Raw genomic sequence first — 20,203 nt, 5'->3', positions numbered from 1 at the left:
TCCCTCACCCCGATGAGGAAGAGCTAGAAAGGGGAGGGGACGCCACGTGCTGGAGATCCGCGTTCCCTGGGTTTAAGTCCTTCACGCTGGACTTCAGCACCTAATTTTCTTTCAAATCAATTTGTCTGACATGACGTGAGGACAAACTGGTGCTTTGGTGGTGTTAACAGGTGGACGCAACGGGCCCCATTTCTGCTCACACGCCTCAGGGGACCCTCTCCCTGGGACCTCTGGTCTGGGTCCTGGACACCCAAAGGCGACCAAATTCTGAGGCAGGTGCTGTGGCCCAGGGGTCTGTGCCAAGATGCGAGCCTAAACTATTTCTGATTCTCAAGGGGTGGGGGGGAGTGAGGATGCGCTGAACTGGGGCTCCTGCACAGCCCGGTCGGAGCTTGGCAAGAATGGACCTGGAGGACAGATGGCAGCAGAGCCACCCCGTTCCCACTGGAGGGCTCACAGACCAGGCGGCAACAGCAGGACGCTTAATAAAGACCTCGTGTGATCTTTACAGAAAACATGGCAAACCGTGAGCCAGGTGAGGGCCCAGCAGACACACAGCCGGAGGGGCCTAACTGCTGTCGACAGGCATCTATGGCCAAGTCCGGCTGTGAGGTACCGATCAGCAACTCTGCAACCACAAGGAGATGATGGCCCGTGAGTACACGGTCAGAAACCGTCTCACCCCCAACCCTCAGAGGTGCTGATTAAATGTAACAAGCAGAGCCCCGTCCGCAGGTCAGGAAGGAAAGCGAGGCCAGAAGGGAAGAGGGAGCTACCAGTCTTGTTAACCCGGAGGCCTTGGCGTGCACTGCTATGTGCGGGCAGCGACAAGGCCTCGGGCAAGCCAGGGGTAGGGGACCAGAACGGAGACCTCTCCTCCCACAAAGCTGGGGCCCGGGCAGGGATGCACCCTCGGGGGAAGGACGGACTTGGAGAAAATTTGCCAGCATCAGAGGCAATCAGGAAGCTTTCTTGGGCTCTGGGAAAAAATAATAAACATTCCCTCAGAATTCACAGCATAGGTCTGTCCATGGGGTTCAGGTTCAAGTGTGAACCGCCTGCATGGTTTGGAAACCTGCCAGCCAGGACATTAACAGAAAACTTGGTCCCTGACTGGTGATACCTGGAGCCAAACTGACAAAGCCAAACTGGGCGGCCACACTCTCAATCCAGGCAGGACAGCCACCATCTGTGCACCGGCACACGCACACACACAGGTACACACACGGGTATAGATACACATAGACATACACACCCCACACACTGAAGATGAACTCACAACCTGGAAATAGTCCATTAGAGCTGTCAGACACAGCGAGCAGCGGGCTGAGACCCCCAAGGACTTCCGATAACAGAACCATCAGATGGAGACTATAAACCATATAAGAAAATTAACACCTAAAAGTACAGTATGAAAACAGAACAGGCAGACTTTACAAAGAACCAACACACAGCTGCTAGGAGTGACCATTTATCCCTAAGAGGATGGCAGACGGGGAGGCGGGCAGCAGTGTGAGCATCTCCCCTGCCTCTTGCAGTCTGACTCTCACATGCATTGCCAGTGTCAGGCTAGGCCTACCCGCCCCTGCTCCCTCCTGCTCACCTGGATGGAGGATGGGTGGGGGGCACCCCGACTAGGCACATGGCCCACAGCCTCTCCCAGCAGCTGGAGGGGTTCCCTGACCAGCAGAGGGAAGGGCCGGGTCCACCCACATCCTTGCCCCTAGCCTGGTGTCGGTCCCCGTAACTCCCCCGCGTGGCCATCCCTTTAACACCCTTGCCTATAAATTTCTCCCTTGCAAGACACGGTAGAAAATGCTTTGTATCCAGGAGTAGATGAGAACCTTTAAGTAACCTGGGAGAGAGTCTGTGCTGTGAATAGCGATGTGGATTGAGTTCCTGCAGTGACAGTGGGGCAGGCCCATTTGTCAGTGCCTGGAGATGACGAACAGGGCAGGGACAGAAGATTCCGAGGCCCAGATCCCACTGCAACGGTATCTCTCCAGGGACCATACTACTGGGCCACCCCAGGGGCCTGTAAATCCAGCCCACGGAGCCTTCCAGGGCACATGGCTCAGCTTCTGCCCTCTGAGGTTTATCATCTGATGGCGAGATGGCCACGGCCCCAGAAAAATGCATCAGCCGCCCAAGATAACGGCAGAAGGGCTGCCCCAGGCAGCAGCGATTGCCAAGGTAGCCGTTCAAGGATGAGAATCGGCAGATGGGCCAGCCAGGGAGGTCAGCAGGGGCTGTGGGTGACACTGAGCACCCTGTCCCCCTCTCAGGTTGGGCCGTGATACATATCAGGTTCCCACGTGGCTGAGCCACCAACAGGAGCGTGGAAGGAAAGATGGGCAGGGTGGTGGAGGCCACTTGGATGAGCAGAGGGTCTAGGAGAGCAGGCAGCTAGGACACAAGGTCATAAAGGTGGGCAGGGGCCAGAGCGTGTGGGCCTTCTGGGGAGAGGGGTATTGGGACTCAGGGGTGAACTGGGGGGCTGCCCCCTCGCCTTCCTCACTCAGGCCCCCAGGGGTGGGGCGGGGAGACACACTGCACGCCAGGGAGCCACTACCTAGGCTCTGAGCAGGTTTTAAATAAGCAAGTTGCATTCACACAGTCTGTCATCAAGAAGGGACTGATTTAAAGCCTTGTACTAAACCCAGAAGTGCATTACTGATAAAACCAGCGCTCATAGCACAGCCTCATGGCCCAGCCTGCACAGATGCAGCACCACCAGGGACACAGGACCATCTGCAACCCTGGCCACACTGGGGGCAGCCAGGCCTTCCCACCCAGGACCTCCCTCAGACCCGGCCAGTGAGGAAGCCCCAACAGCCACCTGCAGTATTTGGTGTTTGCAACAATCCTTCACCGATGAGGAAAGTGCGGGTCAAGGCAGTGGTGTGGTGGGGTCAGGGACCCCCTCCAAAGAATCCCTTTGAGTTTAGAGCCCATGCTGAACCCCAATACCCTCAAAGCCTCAGGTCTGTCGGCAGTACGGCTGGAACAGCAGCTGCCTCGGTGGGGCCAGGCTTCATGTTCCTGAAAGACCACTGGTGGAGGATGTTGTGTTACTCCTGCGGTCCTGGCCTCACATCTGCTCACGGGGCCCAGACTGAGCCAGGACGGTCTGGCAGGACAAACAGCCCACAGTCCCAGCTGGGCTGGTGGAAAGCAGGAGCTGGTGCTCCGGGAGGGGCCCCGGGGGATGCAGAGGCCCTGGAAGGGAAGGACCCGCCAACCAGAGGCAAGAGCAGTGCAAAGACAGCGGTGGTCAGGACAGGAGAGGGGCAGTGCCAGCGGGAAGCCACTTACTCTCCCCGAGAGCAGCCTTATCAAGATAATTAGCATTTTAATTGGATGATAGAGAATTGAGTTGCCGATCTTGTATTAGGCATAACTGAGGACATAACATGACATTCAATTAACAAATATTCCCCTTTTTTCTTGACATGCTTGGTTAGGCTGAATTCCTGAGTTCCTGGGTATTGCTTTTCTGGATAAAGCACTATATCCTTTGAGCCGTTAAAGCCCTGGCCACACCAGACTGCTAATAAACCTCAAGTATAAATACATTTGCACATATACATGTAAAATGGAAAAGATTTTAGAAATCTTCTATACAAAGGAAAAGAATTTAAATCACCCTTAATCTTATCTCTGAGAAATAACCTCTATCAAATATTCTGTTGAATATTCTGCCAGATTTTTTTAATGCATAAACACAGATTTTTAAAATAAAAATAAACTGAACTTCTTTTTTGAGAGTCACCTCTTGACAAGTCTGACAAACACACAGAGAAAGACCCAAATCATAAGGACGGGGCACAATGGCCTGTTGCGAGGTGAGCATCTCTGTGCCGAGCACCCCGAGACCCCCCCAACCCCCACTGTTCGGTCCTCCCCGCAGCAGGAGCCTGACTTCCAAGATGGCAGGTTAGTTTGGCCTATTTTTGAACTTGATGTAAATGGATTAAATGACGTGAGCAAGCTGAGTCTGGCTGGGTCTGGCTTCCTCCGCTGCTCCATGTCACGCAGGTGAACCACCCATCCCTGTGGCCGGTCGTTGGCATTTGCTCCTTCTCATCGGTGGCAGCGTTCCACCGGGTGAGTGTGTCCCAGTTTTGAACTGTCAGTGACCAGATCTCTCTGTGGTTGCTGGATCGGAGTGGTGGTGACTAGTGCTGCCGAGCACGCTCTCTTGCGGTCTTTTGGGGCACGTGCGCACGCATCCCTGCCAAGCACGGAGCCAGGAGTGGAAATGCTGGGTCGCCGGACTTCGTATAGGTTCAGCTTTAGCAGATAAAGCCAGCCTTTCCAGGTAGCTGGAGCCATGTGTTCACTGGCTCCTAAGTTCTTCCATGTCATCCCTGTGCACAGGGCCCAACTGAGCTGAAAAGGGTCTGCAAGGACTGATGACTCCACTCAGGCCAGGGTCCCAGGGGAGTTTCCTTCTAAAGCATGAACGTTGCTTCCTGTCAACAGATCCGTGTCTATTGTCACCATGTCCAGAATCTGACAGTTCTCCCCACTAACACCACCTGTCCCTGGCACAGGCCACCACCTTCTCTCGCCTGGTCGATGGTGACAGTGGCGGAGCTGGCTCCCCTGCTTCAGCCCTCGTCCCTACGGAGTGCGCGCCTCTAACAACCGAAGTTGGCCCCAACTGCGCAAACCCAACCCTACCTTCCCACGAGCAGCCTGCCTCCCTCTTGCTCCCCATCTCCTCTCATCTTCTCAGTCTGGCTCCCTGGTACTTGTGGGATGATGAGCAAGCTCCTACTGCAGGGCCACCAGATGAGCCCTGTCCTCTCTGCCTGGAACATCTGTCCTGGAGGTCACAGCCCGCTCTCTCTCCTTCAGGTTTCTCCTCCGTGTCTCCTCCTCAGGAACATCTGTCTTGAGCCCTCTGGGTAGAGTGCCCCCTCCTCCTTTGGCCCTCACCATCATCTGACCTAGTACCCCTCTCTCCTTCCCTCCATCCAGCCGTCCCTCCCTCCCGCCCTCCCTCCATCTATCCACCCCTCCACCCATCCATCCTCTCTCGCCTCCCATTAGGCTGAGGTTTTTATCTGTTTTGCTCACTGCAGTATCCCTAGAGCCTGGGATAGTGCCTAGCACACAGGAGGTTTTCAGTACATCTCTGCTGAGTGACTGAATAAGTAAACAGTTGCGTGAGGAGGACCGCAGCCTATAATTCACTTAACCAATTACGCCCTGTTAGATATCTAGGTTGCTTCCACCTCCGTGTGAGGATGGACACACATGGCCACATGCCTTTTCACCATCTTCAGGCTGAATTCCTAGAAGGAGACTCACTGAGCAAAAGCACATTTCGGAGTCTCAGGGCACGTTCTGCCAAATGACCCCAGAAAGCCCGTCAGGATTTTCAGAGTCCTGAGCAGTGCCTGTTTGCCCACTAAACTGCGAATTTGGTAGACAAAACAAAAAGGTTTTGAGGGAAGGGTATAGCTCAGTAGTAGAGTGCCTGTTCAGCAGGCACGAGGTCGTGGGTTCCATCCCTAGTACCTCCATTAAGAATAAATAAATAAAACCCCCTGAAAAAAAGTTTTTCATCGTTTCATTAACAGGCACATTTGAACATGCTTATAAGTTTATTTCCTGGTATTTCTTCCTTTCTCAGTGGCCTGCTTCTATTTTAGAAAACTGAACGTTCATCTTTTTTTTGTTACTGATCTTTAAGGAATTTATACACGAAGGAAACCAGCTGGTGGTTCTGACCATCATCTATGTGGTGAGCAGCTGGCCTGCTCTGATCCTCTCCGGCACCTTCTTTGCTGATTCCCCAAAAGAAGGACAGGGCGCCTAGGGCAGGTGCTGCAGACACAGGCGGGACATGACTGGTACCCAGGATGGTGACAACACAGGAGGGTGAAGCCTGGATAGGCAGCACACAACTCAAGTGGGAAGTTCTAAGACCTGTGAATCCAGACCCCTTTGGGGCTGGCACTCTCAAACAAGTGAGAGGCCCCAGCTTTGGAAGGCCCTGGAAGAGCCGCGGAAACACAGGCACAATCTGCCAACTGCTCTCTGCCTCTGTAGGAGATCGACGTCTGCCCTCACTAGTTCTTGCTGATGTCAACAAGAAATCCTTTGTGGCCCCAAACAGAAAGCTTCCCCTTTAAACATGCCCCAGGCCACCCTAGGAAATAGCCAGGGAGGCTCAAACCACCAGGCCAAGAAATGGTGAGGGGAGATCATCCTTGTTCAACCCAATTTAGAGGCTACTTTCTCTCCAAGGGACACCAGCACCGCCCCCTCCCCAGGAAGGCACAGGGCAGGGAAGCTGGAACACAGGGAGACTCCAGGGGGAGAGGGAGGAAGGGCCTTCTCTGAGCTCGTATTTCCCAAAGCATGACAAAAGTCCATGCGAGGACATTATGGGATGGGCTACAGCGATAAACAGGTGTTACGCATCAGGTGTTAATTCTAAAGTATTACCTTCTACTTCTGGCACATTGTACTGGGTTTCACTCATGACGGAAATACCAAGTTTCTTTTAAAATATATTTCAAGAAAAAGTAAATAAACTATTAAGCAAATAATACAAGGACTTGGCAGAAGTTCTCGGAGGAAAAGCCTGTTTTTAGTTCTGGGTGGGAGCACATAGTCCAGAAGCTCTCTGTCCCTAGATGTCCCTCAGATCTGCCAGTCTTTGGAAAACAGCTGGTGGGGTGGACTCCAGCAGAACCTGGCTCTTTCCTGTGCCCGCACTTGCTCCTGCCCACAGCTCAGCAGCCTCAGACACCAGGTCAGCGGGGACCCCTGGACAAAGGCCAAACTGGCCCTCGGTCCTCAGCACCTGGGGTGCCAAGGGGTCTCAGGGAACAAAGCCCACCTCCAGCAAACCTGGTGGCTGAGGGTCTCGGACAAGCAGATGCCAAGCTCTCACCATAATATTCTGCTTCGCTGCCAAGTGCAGGTAAGTGAGAGCTTCCCCTGAACCCAGAATCCTGGCTGGAGTCTCACTTGACACCATTCCTACCTTCTTTTATCATAAAGTCAGGTCATTAGGCGGAGCCTGGTCAAGGCCATGACCGTCTTGCTGGATGCCCGCATCAGACCATGGTTGTACAGCTCCTCGGGTGCCCGGCAGCTGACTCACTCCACCCTGGGGTGTCCTTGGGGGCACCAGCTGCCACGACTCTCCCCACTCCATGAACTCCCTTCCCATCCCCGGTGGAAGAAACAAAACCTAGAATCCTCCACCAAACAGGTGCTTCATAAATACCAATCCTGCAGGAGACAAGGGCCCCGGATTCCACACAGCATAGTTAGGACAAGATGCCCTGGCCAGCCCTTCTTTCTTTCTTTCTTTCTTTTTTTTTAAACTCTTCTTTCTGAATCCCTCTAGGGTGTTTTGTTTCGTTTCTATAGATTCCAGTGCTACTTTACTTCCAAACATCAAATTCCTTTCTCAGCCTTACAATCTTAAAATAGTTCACAAACATGTTGTTTCAGATAGAACCATTTCACATCAATGCCTTTCTAACGTGGCAGCCCCAAGCACTGGCTCCCTCCCCCCACCCTGGCTCTGGCTCTGGCTCTGGCTAGCCTACCTCCCCCCAACCCCAAACCCCGTGGCTTTCATCTTCTGGGTCGGAGACTCGAAGCTGTGCCCCGGCTGATTCTGGTTCATCTTCTGGGTCTCATGTACACATCCTCCCTCCCAGCTGCCCCCTGCGCCAGGCTCTGAGGGGAGAGGAGGAGAAGCGGCAGGCGCCGCCCCGGCCAGGCCCAGCTGCACACAAACCATTCTTGGTGTTTCAAGCACAGGCCACTGGACAGAGGGAACTGCTCACCCGGGCGGTCAGTGTGCAGCAGGACCCCGAGGCTGGAGGGACTTGGGTCACTGCAGCCCAGGACTGCAGGCCACAAGAAGCGCAGGTGCCTTGCCAGGTGACTGCTACCCGGGGTACCTGTGATATGACGTCTCTTCTTTGAAAAGGTTCTCCTAAGAGCCCAGGAGCCACAATGACCAGGTCAAAGCCAGAACAGCAGCAGAAGGCGGTCTGGACACCATCCAGCAGGGCCTGGATCGGCCCTTGGTGGCAACAGCCCTTTTCGACCTGTGTGTGGCTCTGTTGTAGGGCAGGCTATGGGCTGTTCCGTGTGAGCCGCTGAAGACCCATCCTCTAACAAGCCTTCCCACCCCTACTCACGACTCCAGATGTTATTTCGGTCACATTTGGCTGAAGGAGCAATGAGAATGCCATTCATCACTTTGAAAGTCGTCCTCCACTTAAGATGATAAATGGGGGTTGTGCTCCCGCCACCCAAATAGAAAGATCAGCCCTTAAAGGAGGAGGTGCAGGCAATGGGGACCCTCTCCGAGCACTGGGTGGGGGTGGGGGGAGAAAAAGGGGCAGGGGCCTGGCCGGGCTGGCAGGGCCTTCCACACGGTGGGGACCGCATCTGTGCTCCAGTGGGAACCCGTCAGTGAGGCCTCAGCCACAGGCCAGCACAATGAGGACACGGTCAGGGAGAGGTGCCACCTTCCAGGGCCTCGGCACCTGCTCACACCACGGAGGCAGGAGGTGGGGGAGATGAGACAGCCACAGGTGCTCCTCATTATCCCCAACCTGCTGTGGGATGTCCCCTCTGGGTCCACAGAGGACAGGATATGTGATTTAAGAACTCACTCAAGTGGTCTGAGCCTTTCTCCTCCTGACACCCCATAGCTGCAGGCCAGGTCCCTAAAAGTACTCCTCTAACCCCCATGAATTCAAAATTCTGGTAACTTGAACCTAATTATCAGTAGCTAATTAGTAAGGTCTAAGTCCCACGATGACAGGGTGATTAAACTGTTTCCGAAATAATCCATTTTTAATTAAAATGATACCCTCTCTTGGTTTCTGGATAGATTCAAAAGAAAGCCTTAACAGATGTCTTGTTTTTAAATACATATTACATAAAGCCAATACGTAGAAGAATTCATGCTTTTAACTGGATTTTAATTATTCTTTGCCTATTGATGCAAAGTTAAATATTCTTTCTTCCTTGTGCTAACACTGCTAACCAAAGCCAGCAGACAACTGGCAGGAACACTTTCGGGTGTGAACTCCCATTGAGGGAGCTGTATCACAGCAAAGGTACTACAGGAACTCCGCCCTCGTCCTGGCAGACGGCAATCTAATTACAGTGAACTGCCTGGTCTGGAGGTGCCCTCCTGGGTCACGGCCTGTAAGAGTCACGCTCCAAGGCGGACACACCAGTCAGGTGATGAGGGTCTGGGTTTCCCCTTCTGCTGTGCAGTCACGAGACAGAGAAGTCCCTTGACTTCTCCACTCTCCCTGCACACCCTGCAAAGCATTGCACAGAGTGAGCTACATGAGCAACCAAATCACCCGCCAAAATTCAGAAAGTTCACAAAACGCAGTGAAAGCTTAGAGGATGAGGAAGAGGGGGTCACCCCGAGAAGATGTGCTTTCTCATCTGCCATGCCGGCCACTGCAAGAAGCATCTTTATACTGCCAAGCATGCCCTGAGCTCTCTGCTCCGGGCTCCGTCCCCAGCACCACCCACTGCCAGCACCCCGTCAGGTCCCCTCTCCCTGGGACCACTACCGTCCCTCCTCATGGCTCCTTCCAGTCCACCTGGCTGCCCTGCTAGCCTTAACCAGGTCCCCTCAGGACCCACCCGTCCACCCAGGAGGGATGGAGGATAGCTGGAGGGAGTTCTCAGTGGTCTCTCCCTGTCTCCCCATCAAAAGTCCTTCATCAGTAAGCCCCCCCCCTTTCTCTCTCTCCCTTATACACACACAAACACACACATCATCATCATCATCATCGTCTGTTCAGGCCGAGCCCCGGTCATGTGCTCACCACTCCAGTTCCTCATCCTGGGCACATTTCTCAGCCTCCCTGCAGCTAGGCTGGGACTACGGGACTGACTCACCAATGGGAGTATGAAGGGAAGGGACGTGAGCTGCTTCTGGGCAAGACTTTTAAGGGTGGAGGTTAAGTTCTGTGTGCTTTCTCTCTCCCTTCTCAAAGAGGGCAGAGTCAGGCAATGGAACAGCCCCAACACTGCTGGAGGAGAGCCATGGGGCCCGCTCAGACTGCAACATAAATTAGAAATAAACTGTCACTAGGCTGAGCCACTGAGATATGGAGCTCTGTTGTTACGCAGCAATGGCTATCCTATGCTGACTAACACATATAACAGTTTAGAATACAGTGAAGGTGGAGTTCTAAGTCAGTAGGGCAAACACATTATTCCAAAGACAGTGGATCAACTTGTCATTTTGCGAGGGCAAAAAACCCCAGAATCCTTGCGGGCTCGTCACTCTCAAATGCACTTTATCTAAAGAGTTAAAAATTAAAAAACGAAATCACATGGATACATTGATGTATCATACTACATATATCAGCGTTGAAATATTTCATAATAGTACAGAAAATATTTTTTAAAAGAAAATCATAAAATTATAAAGATCGAAGAAAACATGCAAATGATTGAATTGTACTGAGATAGCACAGACGGTCTACATAACTATCCAAAAGGCATAAACTATACAAGAAAGGATCAATTTGACTTTATATTTGAAATTTCTGTATATCAAACGGGAAAAAATACTTTGACAAACAGTAACATGAAGAGCCTTATTATGAAGTGCTCCTGTAGATCAGTAAGTCAACCTACAAACGTCCCAATAACAAACTGCCAAGGACAGACAAGCCACAAAGGCAAATGCCCAGGAAATACCTGCAAGAGAAGTTTAACCTTGCCAATAATCAAAAAAGTGGAAATAATGGTGCGGTATTACTTTTCCCTTATCAGTGTGGTAAAGATGACTAATAATAAAAACAACATAGCTAACTTTGAGGCCCGAGTTGACACACAGGCTTTCACAAGTGTGTGTGTGTGTGTGTGTGTGTGTGTGTGTCCAGCTCAGTAGCTGAGAACTCGGTTTCTGGAGAGAGGTCATCTGGCTCCTCTAAGAACTATCTGCCTGCTGTGGGATCTTGGGCCAGCTCCTCAAAGCCTTCCTGGCTCTGTGTGCTATGAAGTGCAAAAGACGCCGCTCTGAACCTCATGGGATTAAAATGAGAGAATTCCCAGCAAGCATGCAGTACGTGCTCACAAGACTGACATTAACGCCACCCAAGCTGTGACAGGGAACAGCTTCTAGAGGGCAGTGGGCTTTGTGCATCAAAGCTCCACACACTCCCCAAATTCCGTTAGCAAGAATCTACCCCAAAGAGATCATCAGTTAACACCCAAGAGGTGGCTAGATAAGGCTGATCATCGCAGCATTATTCATGCTGTAAAGTCGGAATCCACCTGGCCGCCCCGGTGGAGGGCTGCTAAGCGGATTACGGCGGAGCCCCGCAAGTGCAGAGTGCCCGAGTTGAGTTCACCAACAGAAAGAGATTTCCACTTCACAAAGGAGGAACGACTCAGCCTAGCGCGGTCCCAGCAGATCCAAGCCTGTCTGGCTGTGCCGCTGGAGAGTCCCAGAGCATGTCTGCTAAAGCGGCAGGGGCTAGTGAACCTTTGTATCCTGGACTCTTTTCATATCTTGTCTATAACGCTTAGTGTTGACCGAACTTCCTGCTGGCACATGTAATATCTTTTTATCCGAGAGAGTTGTTTTCCTTTTAGAAAATGTTTTGGAAGAAATGAAAGCTACCTGTTGAAGACCAGCTTCCCTGGACCCAGCCTTGCCCCACTGGCCCCACCAGGCCGCTTCCCCATGTGCTGGGCCCACTGGACAGGACCCTCACAGCCACAATCCAGGACGACTCTGCAAAGCTGCCACAAGGGGTCGCAAGTGCACACCGCCTGCCACCCATGCGGAGCACCGTGAGAAACCTTCAGCCTGGCTGGAGGGACAACGCAGAAAGAAACTCTGTAGACCAGGCTCTTTGGTATGGGGTATGGAATACAAGCTACAGGAATGTCTGCTCAGCCCTGCTTCGAAAGCCCGCCTGTCTGCCTTCTCTGGAATGGGATTCTGTCCCCGTGAGGAAGCATCCCTCCAGCAGCATGAGTCGGGGATGTCAGAGACTGGCTGGAAAAGAGTCTCACCTGTTTCCTCTGGCTGCCCACCCCACACGTGCTGCCCTCCGTGGACCCCCCACACCCAAGGAAAACAAGAAGGGCTTGGCCTCCTGATGAGTGGAGGGAGCCAGTGACAGAATAGGGCTCTATGTGCAGCTCTGAGGGGCCAACTTAAGAAGCAAATTTGCCCCTGGGAAACCCCAGCTTTATCCCCACTGGGAGCAGAAGGAAGCCTCTCTGCCTAGAGGACAGTGCTGCTCCATGGAAATGAGCCTGCCGCTGTCAACAGATTGAGCAGGTACAGGGCAAACCTCCCCTAAGACGTATAAAGCATGACAGCCACCAAACGCCCCTGGAAAAGGCACCTGGACTCAGCAAACAGCTCAGATCTGAAGGATTTCCATTCACAACTTCTACACCCCTAATGCAATGCACTGCTGCATGCAAAGGTGAGAAGTTGGGGCTCCCAGAGGCCCTTGAGACCCCTCTGCTGTACTGCCTGCAAGCTGTGACTGGGTGTGTGGCATCAGACCCTCCAGCCACCTGCCTGCAGCAGGGGGGAAGACACTTTAAAGGGAATTGCTTCCCACTCCCCGGATCTGGGACAACTGGTGGGCCCCAGGGTCCCAGGAGCTACATGAACACTTGTACGTGGTACCCAGTCAATTCCACCCCAAGGGAATCCAGCTATCTCTCCTGGCCTTCCTTGCCCTGGTCACAGGACAAGGCTGGTGAGGTCACAAAACGCCAGCCTCCCCAGAAACTTCAATAACTAGGAAAGAAGACTTTATGAAATTTTTGTGGGCTGGTTGCTAGCTCTCGCCTCTTCCAGCATGAGCAGGTGTTTTATCCTTAAGGATGGAGCCTGAGCCCTGCTCCCTACTCTGCACACACACAGGGCACACCGAGGCCCTTCAGAGTGTCTTAGAATAATGATGCCCACTTGGTACCTCGAGGGCACTTAACTAATTTATAAGGCAATTTTAATAATAACTATATATTAATTTTACATTCCCTTTTTACCTATTTCAGTGACTACGAACTGGTAGGAATTAGGTAATATATTACAATAGGCTTCTGGGGACTTTTTATTAACTAATGCCCCATATTTAAAAACCTTCCCGTCAAATGAGAAACATTAAAAAATGCTGTCCCTTTTATAATTGCTTCTAATAGACTCAATATTCAGGTCCTGGCCTTAGCAGACAGCCCAGGCAGTACTTTGCCAAATTACACTTAACTTTTCATCTTCTCTCTGTCATCGGCCAACAGGATAATTCTGAAAGCACACAAATGGTCATCTTACCGTGTCTGCCTGTAGCTCCCGAGATGCCTATGAATTTGCAAGGTACAAGGGCCACTCAGGACAAGAGACATGCCCAGACTGTTGTAGCAGCAGCCCTGCTTTGAAGAGTTGTTTTGGTTTTTTCCCCCTAAACCTATTTATTGAAATATAATATACACACAATACACTGCACACATCTTAGGTGTCCAGATTGACGAGGTTTCACAAATGAACCCTTTAGATCAAGATGCAGAATCTTTCTAGTCCTCTGCCAGGCGCCACTGCTGCCCCCTGCTCCTCCATCACCAAAGCTTTGCCTGGTGGGGAACTTCAGGCAGTGGAATGATTCTTCCTTCTCTTGACCCTGACTTCACGGGAAAGCCTGCCCCTCCCTGGCCTTGGGTGCAGCAACAACCTGTTCGTCCTCACTGCTCAACGGTGCTCATCTTACAAACATACTGCAGTCCACCCATCTCCACACAAGGCTTTGGGTCCTGCTGGTCTTAGAGAACTCCCAGCCCACATACACAACATTCTCGCATGGGTCTCCTGCTGTGTCTGCTGTGTGCCACGTGGAACTGTGGGTCACCAGGCGTGGGATGCTCAGCTTTGGCGGTTGTTGCCAGTCATCCTCCAGTGACCATTTCAGCGTCTCTGTTTTCATGTTTGCTACTTTTTCCCTGGCAGAGAAGAAACATTCAAGCCCATCATTTTATGAACTAGAGGGTTGAACCCAAGCGTGAGGCATCAGAGCGTCTCACCAGGCCTGGGTCCTGCCTCCCTCGGCCAGCTTGGGCAAAGCAGGCAGAAATGGCCTTCTGAAGTCAGACCTACCCCGTGGTACGACAGCATGGCTGGCCTTTCCCCGGCCCCAGAGGCAGGAACATGTGTTTCTGCAGATGGACTCTGACGCCCCTCATCTATAAGGAGAGACCTCTGCAGAAATGGAAACTTGATCGGGGATGAGGCAGAAGGAATGGAAAACACAAACCAGTTCAACTCGGGGAGGAAGGTGCCAGACGGGGACATGCAGAAGTGGCTGGGGAAGGTCCTGCCCTCTGAGTGTCCACTCAGCCTCGGGAGCAGGATCAGAAGGACAGGAGGAAGTACAGGGAGCGACACGTGAGGTCCAGGCCTCCCTGCCCTGAGTGAGGGACTGAGACAGGGCCGTCGGGGGCCACACAAGCACTGGACAGGTCCAAACATTTGAAGAGAACCAGAAAGAGGGAGCCTGGGAGATACCAGCTTCCCAGGGGAAGAAGCCCCGATGTGCTGGCCTGCTGTGCATGCGGGGCACTCAGGACCATGGCACGGGCCAGAAGAGATGCTGAGGGATGAGGTGGGACCAAGCAGGTGGCAGAGAGGGAGTGACCAAGTACAGGCAGTTGAGGGGACAACTTCTTGTCCAGCCGGCACTTCTAGGCAGAGAGAACAGACCCAGCCTCTCTGGGCTGCCAGGAAGCCACCAAGCCCAGGGTCCTTTGTTTTCATTTCCAAATTCAAAGGGCTCTCAGCCAGCATCAGCCAGCGTCTGATCCCAGCTCAAAGGCACAGCGGATCCCTGGTGAGCCCGACACAGAGAGCCTCAGCTGTGCCAGCCTGGGGGCTTGGAAAATTAAGGCCGCAGAAGCCACTTTTAGAAGTTTATGAATAATAAATGCAATTAATGTGATGAAAAACAGGATCTGGAAGCCAAGCGGAGGCCCCGGGGTGAGTGACTCAGCAGGTCTCCTCCTTTGTCATTTCCCCCCGTTCAGCCCCTCAGAACAGACAGGTAGTCAGGAGGTGGGGGCACCAGGCCCCTCACCTGGCCACACCCAGGACAAAGAACAACTGGTGCCTGGGTCTGGCTGGGAGACAGAGGCCCCACTACCCACCCCCTGGTTCAGTCTCAGGCAGGGCCCTCCCTGGTGGTAGTGGTCCTGGCTCCTGAGCAGGCCGCTCTGGCCTCAGTCCCCTCACCTGTGAAATGGGAATGACCACCATACTTTGGATGTTGTCATGTAAGTGCTGATGCTATGATCCTCCGCTCTCACTCATATCAGCATTCTGGGGGTCAGAATCTCCAAGGGCTGCAGGCAGAGGGCTGCCTCCAGCCCCTCCTACCACATTCTCACAGTGTCCCCGACCTGGTCTCTGCCACTAGCCCCACCAAGGTGCTTGCACTAGTCCAAGGCCCATTTGCAGGTCTGCGTCCCCCCCAGGCTCTCAGCAGATTCTCTGCTGGCCTGGTACCTGACACTGAACATCCCTCAACAAATGTCACTGGATGATGGAGCAGGTGTGGAGGAAGAGGCTGGCCTCCAGGAAGCAGAGAGGAAGAATAAAAGGCGAGTCAGAGCTGGGGGAGGAGAGGAAAAGCTTGCGGTCAAACTGGCCCAGAGCCTCTCTAACTTCTTGGCTCCCAGCTTGGTTTCAGGGCTGCTTCTAGCCAAGAGGAATCAGAGAGAGGAGAAAAGGTGATGGAGGAGTAGGAGGGAGAGGAGGGAGAGGTCGGGGGGAGGGAGAAGAGGAGGTGGAGGAGGAGCAGTAGTGGAACAGGACGAGGGCTCAGACGGGCAGCCTTCCTCAGCGGGCCCCACCACCTCACATGGAGGTTAGACCAAGCCCCCTCCAGCATCTGCCACTGGCCCAAGACAGGCTGTTCTTGCCTGACCAAGACCAGCGGGGCCAGAGCTGCAGTCCTACCCGTGCTGAGGGGACACCCGCCCCTGGAGTGGGCCATGAGCCTGATGCCCACCAGGGGGAACTCGGGCGGCTGCCACAGATGAGGTCGCCCGAGTGACTCTGTCTACTGTCCTTGTAGGGGCTCGGGCCCATCAGTGAAGACGGGTAAGGAACTGCCGGGAAGGTTCTCTTACTTACTATAAATTGCACCTTTATGGGAAAATCAATGATATTGCTTCCTCGATCTTCCCCACTTGTTGCTGCTCTAAAGTAATTACTCCGCAGGGTGACGGGCCAAAACCAGGCCAGTGTTCCCTGGCGCGCCCACCCATCCCCACCCCTGCATCCCTGGGGGACCCAGGAAGGGAAGCTGCCAGGAGAGACCCATCACACCCAGCTCCCTGGCTCGTTCATCAGGCCATCGTATACCTACTATGCGCCAGCCATGATGTGCTGTGACCACGGGATGGGCAGGGCAGACCCAGGTCCTCAGTCCACGGAGAGGCTAACAGTGACCATGTGAAGCTGGACAAAGCAGGAGCCACGTGCTGCAAAAGCACAGCCAAAGGAATGGGACTCTTGGGAAGACTTCCTGGAGGAGGGGGTCTGCAGCAGAGGGCAGAGCAGGCAGGAGATCCCGAGGCAGAGAGAAGCAGGACACATGAGAGGAGAAGCGACAAGGCCTGAGGAGGCCGCCAGAGCTCGGGGGCTCTGACTCTCAGAACGGCTGCATCGCCCGTTCCTGGCATTCTGGACGCCAACTTCTCAAAACAGTCTACTTTTTTTCTTTCAAGGTTCTTGTAAACGATAGCTTGTTTAACTACCAACATCAATTGGCCAGCAATTCCATGAACAAATGGTTCTCTGCTTATCTCCGAGTTCAATCACTTTTATTTGTCCCCAAGTATTTGGCAGGAACCAGTTACATCAATAAAGAGACGTCAATTTTTAACAGCCACATGAGATGCAAAAGCTTCAGATAGATTTTCCGTCGGCAAAGAGGGCGCCTGGAGGACTGTTATTAACAGCCATTAGAGACACACGGGCAGGCCTGGGAGACAGGACTCCAGATTTAGACTGGATTAAGGAGATCCCGCAGACACTGGACCTCTCGGCGTCATAAATAATGCTGAAATTTTAGACTGTGGTTGAACTCTCTGTTGTCACAGTCATTTAGGCCACGGTGTGTTTGATGTTCTATAGCAAAATGACAAATCTCTTTCTCAACTGCTAAGTGCAGAGAGCCCATCGGAACAAATCCAACCAAATTGCCCGCTACAGGTAAGCAGCCAGTGACATGAGGGGGTGGTAGGATCAGAGCTGCTGCGACGGGATTTCTGGAGGTGCGTGGGGCACGTGGCGAGGGGCCTGTTTTCTCGCTGACCCTCACCACTTCCTGTCATGTCATCGCATTGTCAGAAGAGGTGGGGTTCCCAACGCTCGGTAACACGCGGGATCAGATACCCAGCTCTCCCCAGCAACCACCAAGGCACAGCAGAGCCAGTGAAATGGGCAGAAAGAAATAATGCAGGAGGAATGATGGAGTGAAGTGTCCAGCCGTGAAATAAAAGGAGAGAAGTGCATTAAAGCAATGGGTGATCCCCGCCCTGACAGCTGAAAATCACCCTCCACATCCCGCCGGCTGGCACACTGCCCAGAGGCAAGCCCCGAGGATGTCGCCAGCCAAGATTTTGTGGAGCATTCAGGAACCAGGAAGGACACTCAAAGGACAGCCCCGGGGGGCGGGGGCAGGGCTTCTGGCACAGTGAACAGACCCATCGGCTCCCTGGGCCTGGAGAACTGTCTCAGAGGCAGGGACACCACACCCCAACTCCCATGCTGTGCCCATTCAGCAGGAGAAACAATGCCGGTCTTACAAGCCTGTGCCAGCTCACAGCCCCAACCAACATGCCTGGCTGCTCCCTCTCTTGGGCCAGATTGGCCCGCTTTGGAGTTGCCAGAAAAAGGAGACTGCAGGGCATCAAGAGAAGAGGCCGGCCAAGGGTTCCACTGGCCCTTTAGCCCTATTACATGCAAGGCTAAGACCTTTGCTGGGGGCCACTATGCCCCCAGACTCATCTACCACTGAGCTCTACCACTGTCCAGCCAGCCACGCCAAACTGGAGTGGCCCTTGGGTGATGGAGGTGGGTACAGCAGGGTCCTGCCCACATCATGGTCAGCCCTGGCAAGGCAACTGTTCTGGAGGAAAGTCCTCTTCCCTCACTGATCGCTCTCCCTGGTGCAAAACTGTAAAGCCTCAACCAATGACTCCTTTGGGGCTGAGGCATTCTCTTACATAAACACAGGAAACTAGCAGAATGCTTTCTAGCAAAGAGGGACCTGTGCTCTAGGACAGGCCAGCGATACAGTTCTCCTCCTGGGCAGCATAAAAGTAGCTGCTCTTGGAGGGGCTCTGGAGTGGAGGGTTAGGGGCTACTCTGAATGGGTCATGGCCTGGGGACAGAAAATCATGATCTGGCCAGAGCTTCCAAAACCTGCCATGTCTCACACATACTCATAGGACCCAGGGTGTACTGGTAGTGCCTGGGGCCTGCACCTCCTGGCCCCACCTCCCCTCAGCTGGGCACGTAACACAAGAGGTCCCCGCTGTTGGTGGCCATGACTTCTGCCAGGCTTGGGGAGCAGCATCAGACCCCCCTGCATCCTGTCCTAGAGGGACCAAATCTCGGACAGAGAGGTCAGCACAAAGGCTTTCTCCTCTGCCCAGGGCAGTAGGGAGGAGGACTGGGCACGGGGCAGGCTGGCACACCCATCAAGCCTGCCCAAGCAGCTGGGTCTCTGAGGGGGGCCCAGGCCGTTGGTTCCAGATTCCTGGGGTGCTCTCCGAAAAGAAGAATCCCAAGGTGAGAAGGATCAGCCAACAGATGACCACCACAGCTGGCTTGTCAGGTGTCTGCGGGTCACGTAGCCCAGCACCATCCTCGGGAAGGGTGGCTGGCGCCCCCAGCTGTCAGCGCCCGTGATTGCATCTGCTCACAGCCTCCCAGGTGCTGCCGCACTCAGGCCTTGATTACGCCTTTCATATGCTCCCTGGAGCAAACGTCAAACTTTACCAGACACGGCTCCAAGAAATGTCCTGAATGATTTTATGCTGGCTTTTCCTTATGCATAGCAGTGGTTCATTTATAAAAATTCTAAATGAAGTCCAGGGGGACCTGTCACAAGACGGGTGACCCTGGCTGGAGACGGCTCTTTCCCCTGCTCTCCCCTCTGCTGCCCCAGTCCCCCCAGGCACAGGTGGTCTGGACTCTACCCCCAGCCAGTCTCCCCAACTCATTTCATAGCGATTCCATCCTTCCAGGCACTCAAGTCGAAACCCTGGGGTCACCCTTGATCTGACAACAAATCCTGCTGGCCCTACCTTCCAAATCACACGAGGACCAGGTTCCCCCATAACCACTGAGTCTTTGGGTTCACCAGGCCTGGCATAAAACATGCCCAGAACCTGCTGGCTTCCCATCTCGAACGTCCTGGCTCCAGGCCGGGGCCCTGCCACCTCCTCACCACTGTTACCTCCTCACCGGGCCACTGCAGTCTCTGTTCAGCACAGCCGCCAAAGGCCGCCCTCCACCACCAGACAGCCCCTCCTCTGCCCGACCCCTCGCCTCTTGGCCCTTGTCCCCCAGCCCTCTCCGCTGCCCCTCTCCTCCTGCGGCCCCTCTGGGTCTTACTTGGCCCCAATATCACCCTATTCAAAACCACAGATCACTCCCAGGACTCCCTCAATCATCTTTCCTGGTTTTACGTTCTCCGTAGTATTCGTCAGCATTGAATACACTGTACGTTTTACTTATTTTGTTTCTCTTCCCTCTAGAGCTTCACAAATAGGTTTTCCTCTCCTCTGTCTCCTCACTCCTAGAAACTGCTTGGCATCTGTTCTTCTCCAATAAATGTCTGCAATCCAACGAACTGGCCCAGGCAAGCTGGGGGTGAGCCAAGGTGCGCTGGCTGGAGGGCAGGGTGGGCCAGGGGTGGCCTGCTTGCTAAGGACAGGCAGCGCGTGGGGCAGCACCTGTCAATCTGATTGGCCAAGACCAGTGAGAGGGTCCAGGGGCTTGTGCTGTCCTCCTGGGGAACCCTCTGAACGGCCAGATTAGAGATCTCTGAAATGGACAGCCCTAAATGGAGTTCCTAGCCAGTTCTGGCTGCACTTACTACATCTGGGAACGGTTCTGGAAAATCACGGTCTTGAAGGGGCCATG

The 20,203-nt window shown here is 53.5% G+C and overlaps 1 protein-coding gene across 2 annotated transcripts in view; it reads right to left on the bottom strand.

The window, feature by feature from the left end:
- PEPD (peptidase D) overlaps positions 1-20,203 on the bottom strand; it is a 108,698-nt gene that overhangs the window by 25,973 nt on the left and 62,522 nt on the right. The gene's annotated exons all lie outside the window — the stretch shown is intronic.

The sequence above is a fragment of the Vicugna pacos genome, chromosome 9 (assembly GCF_048564905.1).
Source record: "Vicugna pacos chromosome 9, VicPac4, whole genome shotgun sequence".
NCBI classification, from domain to species: domain Eukaryota; kingdom Metazoa; phylum Chordata; class Mammalia; order Artiodactyla; family Camelidae; genus Vicugna; species Vicugna pacos.
The sequence above is the reverse complement of the archived record's forward strand: the minus strand, read 5'-3'. Positions and strand labels throughout refer to the sequence as shown.